Source organism: Nycticebus coucang, chromosome 6 (assembly GCF_027406575.1).
Source record: "Nycticebus coucang isolate mNycCou1 chromosome 6, mNycCou1.pri, whole genome shotgun sequence".
Taxonomy (NCBI): Eukaryota; Metazoa; Chordata; class Mammalia; order Primates; family Lorisidae; genus Nycticebus; species Nycticebus coucang.
The window spans coordinates 126,700,228-126,712,730 of record NC_069785.1 but is presented as its reverse complement, the minus strand read 5'-3'; positions in this window follow the sequence as shown (position 1 = coordinate 126,712,730).

Here is a 12,503-nt window from a genome sequence, read left to right as displayed (position 1 = left end):
TAATGACTGTAAAGTTATATAAAACTCTGTGACTAGCCCTTGCCACCCAAAAGTGTTCTGGGCGGCTAAAACTACACTCCCCCCCGGATCTTCCTGTTAAAATGTCCAGGTATTAGTATGATTATTTTAAAGTCATGATTTGTTTATTGACAGTGAAGTTCTTTGCTGTGCCTGTAATATAAAATGTTACTTCTTTCTGATTTAACTTGTTCTGATATTTTTAACTTTTCTAATAATATAGAAGGCATATATGGTTATTATCTTTACCTTTTAAAATCAGGTATTGGGTGTTCCTAAATGGAGAATGATTTACTGGGAACTTTTTAATATATACCATATTTAATGTCTTTCATAATATTTTATATTTTAAAAATAATCTTACTAATTTTAATTAATATTAATCAATTTCATCACTAAGCCTGATGTAGAACCTCCTGAATTCTTTTCAACTTACCCCAGTCATGCAATTATCATGCAATTATTATAATTTCCTGCGTGTGTTATGAAGTGAAAAAGATAAGACAACACTGCTATAAATTACCCCTGTTGCAATTTTTTACCCTGGGAGATGGATGTAAGTGGAAAGAATGTTAGTCCTGGTGGAAGGGATTCGTTAGAGGAATACAAGCTGTTTCTATTTTCTTATTTAAGGCTCCATTTGCTAAGGTAGTGAAATAAAGCTGGCGACGTTAACTCAGAGGTGGTTCACGATGGTGGGCACTCTGATGAGACCGCGTCTGTTCCTGCAGATTTCTCCTTTCCCAGCTGGATCTCCTTTCCTTCTTCCAGAAGAGAAGGGGTGGAAAGAGCCGGCAGGAAGAAAAGGTAAATGTCATAACATCCAGCTTGCCATTCTTGGAAATTAAACATGGATTTAACAGATTGCAAAGTGTCATAGTCAGACAATTCATTAAAACACATTTAAATGAAAATATAAGTGATAACCTCCTATTTAACAATTAATTGAACAAGTGATGTTATATTGAATTGAAACACTTAAACTTCATTTCTATTGAATAAATACACCAAATATAGAATAGGAAAAAAAAAAAAAAAACACAAAAAGGACCTGAAACTAATCTTCAGTACTCTTGTAGCCTGCTGGAAATGTGGGCCAGGAAGGGAGTCCAGTGCAAAGAACTCGAACCCGCTGCTTCCTGTGGCCACATGGGGTGGGGAAGGGAAATCAGGCATGAGCTCAGTCCTCTCAGGAGTAAGATTGCCATCAGTAACAAACGCAAATACAATATATACAGTAGTTCAGACACATAGCTTAAAAATTATTCATTGTTTCTCTGAAGTTCAAATTTAACTGAGGAGTTCTGTTTTAATCTGACAACTATACTTGGGCAGTTGAGGGAAAGGGATCTGGGAAATCACAAAGAAGCAGAAAAAAAGGTGCCACCCAGCTGGTGAGTGAAAATTATAATAAATGTGATGGAGACAGGAACATCAGTCCTGTGTTAGGTATTTGGGTTGAGATTTAAGTGCTGGTCAGGGAGGGCTCTAGATGAAGTCAGACTTAAAAGCCCAGAAATTACCCACAAAAGGAAGATGATGGGAATTTAGGAAGGGCATTTTAGGCAAAACAAACAGCATGCCAAAGGCATGGGGGATAAAACAACTCCAACATCCTTCTCCATGAAGCCTTTCTGATCTCCCCCGATGGAAGTCACCTTTCTTTCCTCTGTACTCGCACAGCCCTCATACATTTTGCTAGTGGGGCATCCATGACATGGAGACCCATCATATTGGCAGGTGGGAGGTAGTAGGTAGCTTATGAATCAGTCTCTGGACTTATCTACTGTCCTGGTTGAGCAGTGAACCCAGATGCTTCCTGCAGAGTATTGATTGAGGATAAATGCATCAAATATCTCAACGATTTTTCAAGCAAAGCAACATTTTGCCATAGTATATGTATATGTACTTAAGTAAACACTGGAAATGGATTTATATACATCATAGCTCAGGCATCTATTCCCAAGAGAGAAGTAACAACATGAAAGTAAACCAAATGGAAAAATAAATAAAACTCCATGTATACCCTAAGATTTACCCCCAGGCCAACCTATACGGTTTAAAGGTACAAGGAAAAATTCTCTAATGCTCATCCCAGCAGTCTACTGCTTTTGAATATTATCTTTTAGAAGAGAAATGTTTCGTATCTTATATATAGTGCTTTTATTCTTGTGTGTAGAATCCTCAGCTGCTTAAATTCTTCAACTTACCATGTTTTAGAAATAGGTACGTAGGACCACATTTCTGCCCCCTTCGGATACAGAAACTGGGAAACTTTGGGCATATGTAGGAGAACTCTCTGGTTGCTGTCTTCCCCTAATAGCATAATCACACCATTGGGAGATATTAAGAAAGTGGCTGCTTCCAGTAGCTTTAAATCGTGAATACATAGCCTTTCATTGTTTGTTTGTTTACAAATGTTGATTTCCAGAGCTTTATCCACGGCAGTAGATGAAGGTTTTTGTTGTTATTGTTGTTTTGTTGCTGGCGGGAGAGGAAAGTTATTTGGGGAATCATACCCTGCTCATCTGCTAGCTTAAGAGTTCAAAGTGCTTTGAGCCTTTCAGCGCTAGGAGTCCTACCTTGCTCTTGAAGTTAACGCAGGTCTCCTTTTTCTCTCTCATTTTCTTGGCACATTTCTAAAATCCTCCGAGGACCTACCTTGGCTTTTCTTTACCCATAGATGGCGCTATGCTCCATATGGCCAATTTGTCTTTTTCTGGACCGGGAGGAAAGCATGGTCTCTTTTGCCCTTCTTGGCCATAGAGCCCCATTTGGGGGTGAAATTAATACCATGCTTAGGGGCCCACAGAGGGTTGGTGTCTGCTCTCCTGCGCCACCTGCTGTCACTAGCTCCAAACGCAGGCTTCCCAGACTACAGCCCCAGGCTCCCAGCAGGAGCCAGAGCCCAAACCTCAGACCAATCAAATGTTATTTAGGCTGCCAGAATTCTGCCCAGACTTTATCTGTACTGCCTCCACTAGCTCATTAGATCAGAATCCCAAATGTCCCTGGATGACTTGCTTCAAGTCACCCAGACCCTATGCTTGGCCAGAAGGAGGGAGCCTGCCAGCTTGGGGGTGGCAGCCAGCTTTCCGAATGTGTGGTTAGTGGATATCATCCTCTCTTTAGAGTGAAAATGGAAACAGACTTCTTACAAAATGTCAACAGATACATTGCACTCATCCTTAAATGGACTCCCCAACACGTTCCTTGATCTGTCCCATGTTGCTCAGAAATTGGAAACTTCACGCCTCCCCCCAGACTTTTCTACGTACTCACAAAAGTCGGTGATTCTCACCAAGAGATTACAAGAAAGTGAAGTGCTACTTTTGATTAATGAAATTAAATATCCCTGTTATCCTCAGTTTTAGGTTGAAGATCTCATGATGGCTGGGACTTACGTATGTGTCCCTTGTACATCACACATGGCCTGGCACATAGTAGGTGCTTCACAAAAGCTTGTTGAAATGAGCAGACTTCTTGAAAGCTTTTTTTCTATTTTCCTATTAAAAGGAAAAACTGTTGGAGCTGAGATTCTGAAAGTTTACTCCTGATTGAAAACCCCCAAATAAAAACTGACCAGAGAGAAAAAAAATGATGAGCGACAGTCGCAATTTCTATTACTACTCTTATAAGAATGAGGATGGTGACCAGCCATGGTGTCCTAAGGTTAGAAAAAATAGAAATGTATGTATGCAGGAGAAAATTGGGAGAAAATATCAGAACTTCCTGAGAGCAAGGACTATGGGATACTCTTATGAAACACAAGCTGGGGTTTATACTAGAAACTTATATAAAGAGAGATATTCTTCCTTTTAGTTCAATAAACCAATAAATACTTATTAAGCTCCTGCCTTGCTCCAGCACTATATTAGATGACAGAGTTATAAAGATTGATAAAGTATAGTGCCTGCCCACTGAGCAGGCAGAGGCAGTCAGACAATCTCAATCTAATATCCTAATTGCTAAGATAGAGGTGTACCCAGGATGTTGTGGGAACATGATGACGGGGCACTAATCTAAGCTGGGTAGTCAAGGAAGGCTTTCTGGTGGAGGTGATGCTTGGATTGAGACCTACGATTAGATGAGAGATATATAGATGAATAAATGCTATCAGTCTTTGCATCCCAGGAAAGGTGGACAGCTAGATTTGTTACCATAGAAACATCTTCAGATCACAGGAAATCCTTTCAGTCCTTCTGAGTTGAGATGTTTGGGAAATGCTGTTGTCTCATAGGGCATGTCTTACAATCCTGGTGGTAACAGGGGTTCTGTTCCATGTTTGGTTGTCACCTTGCTAGGATAGCTTCTTACAGACTTAGGAAGGAAAGGGTAAAGAAGGGAATCCCATTTTTGTCAGCATCCCAGGGTCATGGTTTCTTAAGCAGCCCCTCTGCTCCAGCCTCCAGGGTACTGCAGAACTGGCCCATCCCTGATGCATCAGATCTGATGTCCTGGAGAGCTGCCCATGAAGCCACGCTGCCTCAAGTCCTGGCCACACAGAGGAAGGCTAGGGCCCGCCTGCTGCCTCAAGGAAAATAAACCAGCTGCCACCTAGCAATTCTTTACCAGCAGCTACTCTTTGAATTCTGTCAAATTGTTTTACCCAGCTCCATTGTACAGGTAGGAAAACTGAGGCTAAGGGCATGGAGCCACTTTCTAGGTCCTGGGGAATAATAGTTGGGTGCTATATATTGATTTAGCTTCTTATTTCTTACTTCCACATTAGTACCATCTTAGGGTGGGAAGCTCAGAGTTATTTTTCACAAAAAGAGGCACTTTGGAAATGGCAGGCAAGTTAATCATGGCCTGCTCCCCCAGGATGTCCTGTCTCCTGGGCTGCCTCTGGGAGGTGTGGTCCCAGCCTCCTCTGGGGAGGTCATTCAATTCCAGCCATGGCAGCTTGTTCCCTGGATGCCCGGCACTGCCATCAGAGAAAGGAATCCGGGAGCAAACAAAGAGCATAGCCTCAGCTGCAGACCTGAGCCCTCCTCACCCACTTGCCTGGGCAGTCCCATGGGCTGGTGCCAGGCGCTGTGTGCTCTCCACCCCCTCCGCAGCCCCTTGCTTCATCTGCTGGCTTGCAGAGCTCCAGCCACCCTGAATGGGTCTTTGTCTGTGTCCCAGGAGCTGGCTCGGAAGAGCCTGATAGGAATGCAGGACAGAGACGTCTCCGTGGACCCAGGTTCAGCCTGTTGTGGTGCGGCCTTGTGGGAGGCAGCCTTCCTTGTGCCACCACGTCTGGGAGAGAGCGAGACCTGGTGAATGAGAGAAATACGCTGCACCCTCCACAGTGGGACGGCGCAGGGCCACAGGATGCCAGCCCCTTGGTTACTTCCTTGAACCTCTCTTTCCCACCCTCTCTTTACTCATTACTTTAAGCCCAGAAATGACCATGGTAATATTAGTAACAAGAGCCAGCGGAAAATGCCCTCGGTGCCTGGCATTGTGTTAGGAATTTCATCTCATTTTAATCAAACCTTTTTAACAACCCTGTGAGAGATGTCATCTTATTCCCATTTTATAGGTGAGCAAACCAAGGTTTGGAGATGTTAAAGTGAACACAGATTGGGTAGGTCTCTGTTCCGACCTCCTCTATCTAGCTTCAAGATGACTCTTGCCCAACATTGAATTTTAAAGGACATTTGTATGCTGGGATACTTAAGAAACCCCAGGGCTCCAGGGCGATGGCAGAGGCAAAAGCCAGGTTCTAGCAAGATATGGAAACCTCCTGGCCTCTGAAGTTCCATTTTTTTTTTTTTTATGCTTCCACTCCTTCACGTGTATGTGTTCGAAATCAAGGGTAATACTTTATTTTGCCAGACAGAAGAAATTATAATGAATAAGGAAATGGTTGGGGTACAATTGTATAGAGAAATTTTTGCTAAAGAATCTCATCTCTATCCTCAGGAAACAAAACATTTTTAGGACACAAGCAAACACCACGTAAAGGCTGGAGCCCAGGATGCCTGTCACGTGTCACCACCTGCACTGCTCTGGCTGAGTCACAGTGAATGAGGGGACATGGGTTAATCCCAGGTGTCTAACTCTTTGCTGGGGTCACAGAGTAGGCAGGATTCTTGTTTTTCTTTTTTTCTTAGTAAACAGAGGTGATGAGACACACAGCATCTACACTCACCCACCACCCCTGAGTTCTTTTATATGTGTGGCAAGACGGTCCCTCTAGAGGTGTGATTAGTAGCTCTCCTATGGAGCAAGGCTCAATGACTCTTTTAGGGGACAGATATTTTAACTTTAAGAACAGCTCTGTTAGTCAAGCCAACTGGCCAGCTGGGACGGGCTGAGAGTATTTCTCTGTTTGCAAAGAGACCATAAACAATCTATGGTAAACAAACAAACAAAAATGGCGGAAGACATGTGGGTTCGAGCATATGAAAAACTTCCTGGCTGTGTGGTGTGGTGAGATCCTAGGCAAAAACGGTAGTTATCCTCCAAGAGTTTGTGTCTTTCCTTTTTTCCTTCCTCCTCTTCTCTTTTTAAGAAAAGCAAGCTTCTCATCTCTCCAGGCTATTATTGGCACAGTCCATGCTCCGCTGGAGATAGGGGAATGACTGCTGGTGACCATAGGTCTCCTGGGGAGGGAGGCCCCTCATGTCTATCTTTGAACACACAGCATAAAAGACACTCTCTAGAATTGGAATCTTCAGAATGGCGTGTCGCGTGTGTGTTCTGTCTCTCCATGTGAAGAGTTAATGTCCACTCCTAGCTGCTACTGCGTTCAGCCCCAGAAATGACAATGCTTCAATGGCGGGGGAAGTGGCTTACAATGCTTGTGCAGCTCTCTGAGAGTCAAGGATCTTTATCCAAATGTGTTTCTCCATTAGACTATTGCCATCATCACCGATTATGATTACAGTCGAATCATGGTGATATATAACAAATATTCACATCTTGAGCATCAGCGCAGCAGAAAACTGCCCATCCCGATCGAGATAATAGTTTGTAGCTGATTAAGGTCCCGAGATGGAGGGTGTGGAGCAAAGCAGAGACGCACACCGCCAGCAGCTGACTTTCCATTTCAGCCTTTCTAACCTCAATCTCCTGTCATCCTCTGGTGTTTTTCTTGGGACTCAGTTGTTTCTTTTTGACTTTGCTAATCTCATTTCCGAGAGTGGAACTTGCTATGAAAACAAACAGCAGTTAAAGATAGTAGAATCCAAGAGCTTAAGAGGTAATTCAGGGCAGACACGGGAAAGGACTTGTTGACTGTGACAAGGGAAGAGAACAGATAGGAGAGAAACCCATTTGGACAGGACAAGTGAGGGTTACCCCTGGAGCCTGGACTACTTGAAATGTAGCCTGGGCTACTCCCTGGGCCTCAGTCCCTTATTCATAGGGTGACATGTGAGTCACTGGACAATGGAATCTTTATGAATAAAGCTGTCTGTTTATTTGCTGGACTTTGGTCACAGGCAATGTAGAATCACTGGTGACCAGTAGGCGACAGAGCATCACCTAGAGTTTTTGAACGTAAGAGTGACATGATCAGACCAAACGAAGAGTCACGTGGAAAATGGATGACAATGGGTAGAAATAAGTGTTAAGAAATAAGTAGGAAGATACAGCCCTAGTCCAGGGGAAGAAAAAGATGAAAACTTCACCAAGGATAGCTGCAACAGAAATAAAAGAAAGGGACTAATTCAGGAAATATAATGGAGAAAGAATGGACAGAGCTTGGCAGCCAAGCAAATGCAAAGGAGGGGGCCGGGTGGAGGGGAGGGAGAAATAGACTCTGACCAGTCACGATCAGATTTCCCCAGAGAGCAATTGGGCTTCTGTCCAATGGCCAGTGAGAGCAGCTGAACTTTCCACACTTTTCTTGCTGAGAAACAAGCAGTAAACAATAGTGGTCTGTTAGCTGTGCAAACTTTCCCCCATAAGCTACCATGATGGTTGAGCATGACCCTGATGTAGGGTCATTCGAGATCAGAAATAGGGTAGTGGACACAGGTTGGCACTTCCCTGAGGGATGATGCCATTTTATGGGTCCAATTGGCACTGCTCTCCCCCTCAACTCATAGTGGTGATAATATCTAATACTTAGTGGGGCTCTCTGCACACAAAAGGGAGGCTGCTACAAGGAACTAGGAGGGAAAAATTTAACAGAATGTGCCCTAGCAATATTCTGCACCAGTAGAGTATGGAGTGACCTTTAGTGTTTTGAATTATTCCTGCCCTCACTGTCTGTCACCGTTTTCTTCCTCAAAAATCCAAGGCTCTGGTACCAGATTTCCTTGACTTTAATAGTGAAATGGGAAATGACTTTTAATTCAGTTCTGTGTTCACTGCCACCCCAAACAGTAGGCATTTGGTGATGTTGTGAAGATGGCATCTTAGCAGCCTTCAACATTAAAGATTTTGGTATGGGACCATTGGGCTCGTCTCATTGAAGTCTCCCGGTGGGGCTCTCAGATTACCTGGCAGAACATTTGCTGACTCCAGGACAAGAAAAAATATTCCTTTGATAAACAAAGCCCAGCCAACTAAAGCTCTTTCTTTAGAGATCTACCTGGACCCATGGGATTTCCTCTTTTTATGACCCAGATTGGTCCTTGGCCAAGGACCCTGGCAAGATGTGTAGAAGTTCAGCCCAGCTATATCCTTAATTAAAGACAAGAAATCTGACTCTTCTTCCAATCCCACGTAGCACACTGAAGGCTGCTTTTAGCCTAAGATATTCTTTTCCTTCTTGGTAGGGAAATGTGAATATTGACTCTTCATTAGCTGGTACAGAAAAGGCAGCATCCTTGTAGTTCAGCCAGGCAAATTTCAGTTTGTAAATTTACATCAAAATCACGGAGATGTGGTTACTTCTGATTGCCAAGTGCCTGGAGGGGGCTGAAAGCTTCTGAGTAGAGTGGTGCTGGGAGGCCTTGACAGAGCCCACTCCTAGGAGAGGTATCACCAGAGGCCCCCTTGCTCTTCATGCTAGGTTTTTTTTAATAAGGATATTAGAACCACCTTAGGTTCCTAGAATTTATTTGCCCTTCTGCAAATAAAGAGATTTGCTCTGATTTCTTGTCTTCTAAGTTAAAAATAGCAATTTTGAACTTGTGACTCTGTAGTTCCTGTCTAAGTGAGAAAGTTCAGTTCTAAATGACTTCTCTCATACCTCTGGACACATGTAGGCAATCCTGCCTGTGAGAATAAGGAAGAGAATGAGTTCAAAGTTTTCTTTTCAAGAAACCCAGTTTTGCCAGTCTGAAGCCTGCCCTCAGACTCAAGCACAGACCTACAAGGTCATTGCCTTAGTTAGTCATGAGTCAGTGCCCCAAGTTGTGGACATGGTTCTGTGATGATTTTGTGTTGTGAGAAGGATGCTCTTGCAGAGGCCTCCTAGAAGTGGTCAAGTTCTCAGTGATCTGGCCTCTGAGTCCATGCTTTATTCATCATTCACAGGTAATTTTCAATTCCAAACTGGTTGTGCCTTTGCTTAACCTGTTGTCATTAAAATATCCCCTCTGCGTCTTCTCTTAAGCTAGGGAATGTCATGCATTCTAAAGTAAGCAAAATAGAAAACAAACAGAGAGGTAAGTTTATTGAAAAATCTTGGTGTAATCATTCAAAATCTGAAAAAAGAAAAATACCCCGAACTTTGGAGTAATCTGTTCTAGAATTGGATTATGGCTGTACAAATATTTTAGGATTATGAAAAAATCAAAAGTCATCTATATCCTGACTCCATCTACTTCACAAAGCCAGAATTTATAAGAATGTTGTTTCAGCATTGAACCCTGAACCCAGTGGAAGTCCAGGCATGAGAGCGGGTACTGACACATATAAATTCTTCTGCCAACTTGAGATCCCACAGGGCTTATGCTAAAAGCCTCTCTCGTTCTTTCTCAAGACAGTCTTCAAGGGAGCCGACCCTGAGCTATCTTGTACATCCTCTTAAAACAGGGTGAAATGCAATCAAGGAATGTAAAATCAAAGTGAAAACTGGTCGCACCTCATCCCCTGTTCAGGAAAGGGTCCTACGCCCCCTCCCACCTTCAAAGTGAAACGTGCACTTTTTGGGGGTGGAGGCTGCACTGAGTGGGCCCCTGATCTTTTCAGGGAGGGAATGTAAGCAGATCTCTGAAGAAACCACTGGGCTCAGCAGTTTTAGGGCTTGTTGTAATTGGCCTGGCCTGAAAGAATTCAGCGAGCTGTACCTGTGCCAAGGAAAATGCAAATGCTTCCCTGAAACAGAGGCGTTCAGACTAGAGCAGGGGAGCCCGGCTCATCTGCAAGCCGGGGTTGAAAAGCGAGGGGACAAGAAAGCCAGGAGAGGCTCCAGAGAGGCCATTTTCTGGCTGAGCCACAGGTGAAGACAACAGCCACTGTGCTGGCCACACAGGGCAGGGTGAATGGGGTCTATAGGAGAAGGGTCCTGGGTAGGAGGCTTTTCCTTCCACTCCAAGCCTCCTCATTTCCCTGAGGAGTAAAGCCAGTCTTCCTGCCCAGTCTGGCTCCCTACCAGCTTCCCAGAGCTCCTCTTCTGGGCTCAGCCTCCACCATCTTTGTCTAAACACTGGGCATTCTCAAGGCAGGAAGAAACGTCCCGCAGACTGACGGCTTCTGATTCTTTCACATTTCTTTTCTGTTAAAAACCTAAGAACTAGGAACACTACTTTGGATATTCTGTTATTTTTCTGCATAGCACCCGAATTCACACGTTTGTCCTTCCATCCTTCCCCACTCACCCTGCGCTCTCTGTTGGGGTAGCCCTAGTCATCCCAGTTGGATTCCTAGCATTTACCATGGTCTTTAGCCAATAGTAGTTTCCGAGAAAATGATTGTTAACTGACTGATAGTAATTGAGATTACTCTGGGACATTTTACAGCATGGATTTTTAATTAATATTTTGGTTTCTATTTCTATCAAATATCTGAGTACATAGAAGGCATTTAGTCAACATTTGATGGATTCAGAGATTCCCAATGACTTAACAGCCTTCTGCAGCCAGGAAGGTACCCTTCACTGTGCTTGCCTGAGAAGTGAGGGTCAGAGAAATGGAAAAACCAAGTCTTATGCTGACTGTGGCTTTCATTCTGTTTCTTTCCACTCAGAATATCCTTCAGTGCCTTGCGTTCTTCTTTCCCCTTAACATTTATCCTTATTCCCTCCTCTCATTTCCTCTTGATACCTTGAGATGACCTTGGAAATGCCCCAGATATCTTGGACCTCCCTGCAGGCTCTATTTTCACATCTTCTTACCTCTAAATTTTTCTTTCTGCTCTCATATTTCTCCCTTCTTTTTTCTCTTATGTTTTTTTTTTTTTTGAGATGGGGTCTTGCTATGTTGCCCAGGCTGTTCTTGAACTTGGCTCAAATAAAATTCCCCAGGCTCCCCAGCAGCTGGGATTATAGGCACACACCACTGTGTTCATCCTCTCCCTTCCTCTCCCTTTTCCTTCATCCCTAAGTTCTTTTTCTTCCTCCACCTAAGCCCTTTGTTCCTTCCGCTCAATCATTTGAATGTTCCATTTCTCCTCTGACATCCTCACCAGCTCTGCACACCTTTTTGCAACTCTGTCCCAGCTCAGATCACACAAGCAATTCCAAACACATACCACATACCAGCCCTGCCCATCGCTCTGTGGTATTTCTTCCTTATTCATTTGCAATCTGTACCCTTTTTCTTTCTCCTGTCCCTAGTTTTATGTTTTTCCAGCCTACAGTATAAGGCTCACTCATGGATGCCAAAGATCACAGACCAGGCAACAACTTCACTTATGCTCTTCATCAGTACCATCTGTCACCAGTGTGGTCCCTCAAACTGGAGGTGGTATTTTTTAAATTTATTGTACTTCTGACGGTTAAAACTTCTGATTAATTTTGGGTTCTGTCTTTATGCTCTGATACTACGCTGAAGGTACCGCCTTCTTTACCTTTGTTTCCATATATTTCTGATGCATTTTGCATGTACATATTTTGCTGCTTCTTTTTAAAATTTATTTATTATTTTATTTCATTTTTATTTTTATTTGTTTTGCTGATTCGTGAGCCCTGTCAGATTGGCCTACCACCAATTCAACTTCAAAGGCCAGGTTCAAACAGAGATCAGGTGACCATTCCATCAGGGAAGTTATGGAAGGAATTTAAATGTTTGATAAGATGACATCTAAACATCTCTTTTAAAACCTGAGATGCTCCTTAAACTGATCATTCAGTAGAAGATTTGCCTTTTTCTTTGTGTTTTCTTCTATACTAAAGGGCATTTGCTCCACCACGAAAGTGCTTAAATCTTGGAATTACCTAAGATACTAAAATAAATAATCCTGTTGCAGGGAAGGAGAGAAGACAGCTTTGGACTTATCACCTAATGTGTTAGACTGTGAATCCCTTACTAGGATTTACATGTTCTGTCTGAGAATCTCACGTGCTTCTTTCATCTAGTTCCTCCTTGTGGACCCCAAGTTGTTCATAGGCTCAAAAACTCTACAAATGAGCAGGATCCCCAAGATTATTTCAGTCC